Raw genomic sequence first — 6,188 nt, 5'->3', positions numbered from 1 at the left:
TTTTGTTAATTGAATATAATAATAATAATAATAATAATCAGCTCTCTAATACCCAAGGCACCACCCTTTGGAATGTTTAAGTACTTCAGAGAAAGACATATATTTTGGTAAATCCACTTTTATTTTTCTGGTTCTTGGAACTAGAAATCTCCCGAGCTTAAAAGAAACTTTGTACTTTTTCAAATTAAATTGATATAAAGGTTTTTTCACGCTCGGTTTTCCTGAAGTTATTTTTAGGCACAGAGCTTTCATCTTCAATACTTGTGGCTTGGGAAATGACAAAATACTTCGCTTGCAGCAACTATTCTGACCTTCAACGCACTCTGACCGATAATTTCTTAGAATGCCACTAGTCGTAAAATTCGTATTTTCAGACACATTGCTATTTATAATCCACTTTTGTTAGCTCATGGTTTATAAGCAAATGATATAAATAAGCGTATTAAACAACAACAGCATTAACCTTTATGTTGCAATCCGGAGTCAATGTAAGCGTACGTGGTGGCACTGAAATATCCAATGGCCAGTAAGATCTAGCTTGCCTCTTTTATCAACAAAAGCCACTAATCAAAAATTAAACGAAATAGAGGACATTTTGAAACATGATCCCTCTAACAGATTTGAGACACCAAGGGAACTTAAAATAACTTTGAGGTTATTTCCTACTCTAAGGTTAGAAATGAGGTAATGCACTTCGGATACATTTAATTAGGAAAAAGATAAAGATATTTGTGTCTCACTTATACTCTTGAGGAATAGAATTCGATTCAGTATCTATACTTTGAGCATATAATCTAATATTAACAGTCAATTCTGTTGTGATAATATTTACATTTATCTTTGTAATTTCGAAGAAGGGTTTATTGTCCATATAAATTTATTTAAAGATGATTCAGGAAATCGATAATTTTAAATAACTGTTGTCGTATTTAGAAAAAAAAAGTATTTTCTACCATTCTGAAACAAGAATTATGCAACCAAATAATTATAGTAATTTTACTTTAAAAAATCCTTTGATCTTTTTCTGTCAACACATTGGAAATATTATAATAACCAGTTAGAATATTATGTACTAAGCTAAAAACGGCACTTGTACATAATAAAAAACAATGTCATTCCGGAAACTATGACATTTATTAAATCTGGAGGAGCTGCGACAATGTTTACATTGGTCGAACAAAACGAAACCTAAACTTTTTAATTAACATTACCTGTCCAGAATTCAAAGACCGTAGCTCCTGCTCTTGTCAACACATTGAAGAAACAGAACACCCACCTAACTTTGGAAAAAAATTGTATTCTGTATCCAACTGATAATTTTTTAATTAAAATCCTTAAAAACAGAAAGCCTTAATTAGAGATGGCGAACCTTTATTTCAAGTTTTACTCCAAAATTAAACTGAAATACTACTCTTTCAAATATTCGTTGCTCGTTGTTGTAGTAACGCGTATATTTCACTTGGTTATTTCGCGGGATCGTGTGTCGTTTTTCCTCGTGATCTGTGACGTGGAATTTATGTCATGGCGGCCGTTTCAAGGCGGGGCTTAGTTATGACCAGGGTTCGCACAATTTTGCCAAGGGTGGAAAAACCGGGTCTTAAATCTAGATTTTTCGGCGGTTTTTTCCACCTATTGTTTTCCTGTTAAAAACCCCTTGGAAAATCGTACTTCCATGGTTTTTTCCAAAATTCAATAAAAAATAAATAATAAAAGCAGTATATTCTTCTATTCTATTCACTCTTCTTCTGGCCTTTTTTTCATCTCTCCTATTTGCAATGACCAAATTAGTCACTTAATAGATATATCAATGATTAATTTAGCATGAAAAGAGTTTTTCCGGTTTTTACCAGTTTTCCCCAACCAACCCTGGTTATGACGTTTGCCTACCCGACAGTGTTTCTCATTGCGAATCACTCTCGTATGAATGATGACGTCACACGTCTCTGAGTGGGAGTTGAGAACAGTTTCGGAACAGTCCAAAGAAAAACGACCAAAATCCTAAAGCTGGATCCGCTACACTATTGATACCACAAAAACTCATTTTTCGTTATGGTTTTTAGAAAAAGTAATACCATAAATAACATAACAAGAATAAATATGACACTGCCTATGGTTTTAATGCTAGTTTCCTGGCCGAACCTTTTGTCGACACTGATACTATAGCCCACCTCCAACTTGGACTTGCACTTGAACTGATAAATATAACCAGATCACGTGGAATATTGGCATTATAAAACGCTAGCTGACTTGGGCCTTAGGTGGTGCCTTGTTTATTAGATATAGAATGATAGTGGAAAAACTAGCAGACGACTCTGCTATGAGGTATTATCACACCTTCAATAGGTGGATACTTTTCGCTTGTTCCGGAACAGAAGGTGTACGCCTTTTACGGGAAATTAAACTATTCACTAGTTCTGGTGGATATATTTACTCTACACTATTTCGTCCAGGTCAGAGTATTGAAGCTACACTCTTTACTCCTCCTCCTCACGGGAGTAAAGAGGGAGTAAACTGATGAAATCGTCTGCTTATTTAATATTTATCCGGTAAAATGCACACTCAACCATTTTGGGAAAACATTTTTATGACGACCCAAACTATTCGCCACCAAAGAATCGCACTAAAAATGACGTCATAGAGCCCAGAACAAGCGAAATGTAATATTTGGTAATGCTTTCTTAAAAGATTTTTCACAAAATATAGACATATACAGGGTGTTACGGATAAGAGTACCGAAACTTTCTTTATGCATTCTATGGGGGTCTATGAGTAAAAAATGTCTAATAAACATGGGTCCTAAAGTGCTTCATTTCAGAAATATGAGCTCCCAAAAAAATACCCCAAAAACCGGACACAGCCTTAAATCTGGCAAACAATATTCTTCCTTGAACCAAATTGTTTTCATTAAACTATCAATTGTTTTTTATCCGTGAGGCGAGAAACTTTAATAATGAAAACAATTTAACAGACCATTCTATAAAGTACTACTTATGTGGTTATTTACTTTTGTGTATAGCGAGGCAGGTGGTTTGGCCCGATTTTCATGAACCAGGGAGACTCAAAAAATGGATTCTGTGGCAAACTGCCAACCTATAGTTGTCTAGATCAAAATCATACTCATATAACGGTTATAGTTTTACACAAACTGTTATAAATAGTTAATTAACTATCTTTTATTGATTTTGTAAATAGTTTAGTTATGGACTTACTATATTTTGAAATAAGCTATCTTCACGTAGGCTACCTTAGCTATATTTTGAAAATGGACGTCATTAACAATGAAATAGGAATGAGTATAAGCAAAATTTTTAAAACTAAAGAATAAATTATATTGCAAGTCCTACGGAAGTAGAATTATGTAGTCTTTGTGAAAGTGTTTGACCTGTATAGTTGGGAATTTATAGAAAGGTCTATAAATAAATTAACTAAATGAAATTTTTTGTCGAATGCCGTGGATTTAATCTTTGACAAAGATTACGCTGTGTAAACCTAATCCCTCAAAAAATCAGATATGAACAGTAGCAAATATATTTTGCATATTAACCTTATTATCTAGTAACTATTATTATTTATTTTTTTAAGTCTACCTGTAAACAGGTAAACGTTTATTCACAAAGAATAACGTACATAAAAACTACATACATAAATAGATAACCGTCCGGTAAGTAAAATTTCTTAATTAAAGCGTATATTTTGGATATTTCAGTAAAGGGAATTACTCGATCAAACCTGAAAACTCGTACCTCTGTCAACGTTCACCACGTCGCAATCTAAATATTTTAATTGTATATTATCAGAAAAGTCTAAAATATTGGCGTATGAAATAAAACCATTTGGGAAATCGCAATTCCTAAATCATTTTCCGAATGCCATTGCTTGGAAAACACCAATCCCTAAAACATTTCCCAAATGCCACAGTTTGGGAAATCGCAATTCCTAAATCATTTTCCGAATGCCATTGCTTGGAAGAGAAAAATCCCTAAAACATTTCCCAAATGCCACAGTTTGGGAAATCGCAATTCCTAAATCATTTTCCGAATGCCATTGCTTGGAAGAGACCAATCCCTAAACATTTCCCAAAGGCCACAGTTTGAGAAATCGCAATTCCTAAATCATTTTCCGAATGCCATTGCTTGGAAGAGACCAATCCCTAAACATTTCCCAAAGGCCACAGTTTGGGAAATCGCAATTCCTAAATCATTTTCCGAATGCCATTGCTTGGAAGAGACCAATCCCTAAACATTTCCCAAAGGCCACAGTTTGGGAAATCGCTATTCCTAAATCATTTTCCGAATGCCATTGCTTGGAAGACACCAATCCCTAAAACATTTCCCAAATGCCACAGTTTGGGAAATCGCAATTCCTAAATCATTTTCCGAATGCCATTGCTTGGAAGAGACCAATCCCTAAACATTTCCCAAAGGCCACAGTTTGGGAAATCGCAATTCCTAAATCATTTTCCGAATGCCATTGCTTGGAAGAGACCAATCCCTAAACATTTCCCAAATGCCACAGTTTGGGAAATCGCAATTCCTAAATCATTTCCGAATGCCATTGCTTGGAAGAGACCAATCCCTAAACATTTCCCAAAGGCCACAGTTTGGGAAATCGCAATTCCTAAATCATTTTCCGAATGCCATTGCTTGGAAGAGACCAATCCCTAAACATTTCCCAAATGCCACAGTTTGGGAAATCGCAATTCCTAAATCATTTTCCGAATGCCATTGCTTGGAAGAGACCAATCCCTAAAACATTTCCCAAATGCCACAGTTTGGGAAATCGCAATTCCTACATCATTTTCCGAATGCCATTGCTTGGAAGACACCAATCCCTAAAACATTTCCCAAATGCCACAGTTTGGGAAATCGCAATTCCTAAATCATTTTCCGAATGCCATTGCTTGGAAGAGACCAATCCCTAAAACATTTCCCAAATGCCACAGTTTGGGAAATCGCAATTCCTAAATCATTTTCCGAATGCCATTGCTTGGAAGAGACCAATCCCTAAACATTTCCCAAAGGCCACAGTTTGGGAAATCGCAATTCCTAAATCATTTTCCGAATGCCATTGCTTGGAAGAGACCAATCCCTAAACATTTCCCAAATGCCACAGTTTGGGAAATCGCAATTCCTAAATCATTTTCCGAATGCCATTGCTTGGAAGAGACCAATCCCTAAAACATTTCCCAAATGCCACAGTTTGGGAAATCGCAATTCCTAAATCATTTTCCGAATGCCATTGCTTGGAAAACACCAATCCCTAAAACATTTCCCAAATGCCACAGTTTGGGAAATCGCAATTCCTAAATCATTTTCCGAATGCCATTGCTTGGAAGAGACCAATCCCTAAAACATTTCCCAAATGCCACAGTTTGGGAAATCGCAATTCCTAAATCATTTTCCGAATGCCATTGCTTGGAAGACACCAATCCCTAAAACATTTCCCAAATGCCACAGTTTGGGAAATCGCAATTCCTAAATCATTTTCCGAATGCCATTGCTTGGAAGAGACCAATCCCTAAAACATTTCCCAAATGCCACAGTTTGGGAAATCGCAATTCCTAAATCATTTTCCGAATGCCATTGCTTGGAAGAGACCAATCCCTAAACATTTCCCAAAGGCCACAGTTTGGGAAATCGCAATTCCTAAATCATTTTCCGAATGCCATTGCTTGGAAGAGACCAATCCCTAAACATTTCCCAAAGGCCACAGTTTGGGAAATCGCAATTCCTAAATCATTTTCCGAATGCCATTGCTTGGAAGAGACCAATCCCTAAACATTTCCCAAATGCCACAGTTTGAGAAATCGCAATTCCTAAATCATTTTCCGAATGCCATTGCTTGGAAGAGACCAATCCCTAAAACATTTCCCAAATGCCACAGTTTGGGAAATCGCAATTCCTAAATCATTTTCCGAATGCCATTGCTTGGAAGACACCAATCCCTAAAACATTTCCCAAATGCCACAGTTTGGGAAATCGCAATTCCTAAATCATTTTCCGAATGCCATTGCTTGGAAGAGACCAATCCCTAAAATATTTCCCAAATGCCACAGTTTGGGAAATCGCAATTCCTAAATCATTTTCCGAATGCCATTGCTTGGAAGAGACCAGTCCCTAAACATTTCCCAAATGCCACAGTTTGGGAAATCGCAATTCCTAAATCATTTTCCGAATGCCATTGCTTGG

This window comes from Leiobunum rupestre, chromosome 2, assembly GCF_980474605.1.
Source record: "Leiobunum rupestre chromosome 2, qqLeiRupe1.1.hap1, whole genome shotgun sequence".
NCBI lineage: Eukaryota > Metazoa > Arthropoda > Arachnida > Opiliones > Sclerosomatidae > Leiobunum > Leiobunum rupestre.
The sequence above is the reverse complement of the archived record's forward strand: the minus strand, read 5'-3'. Positions refer to the sequence as shown.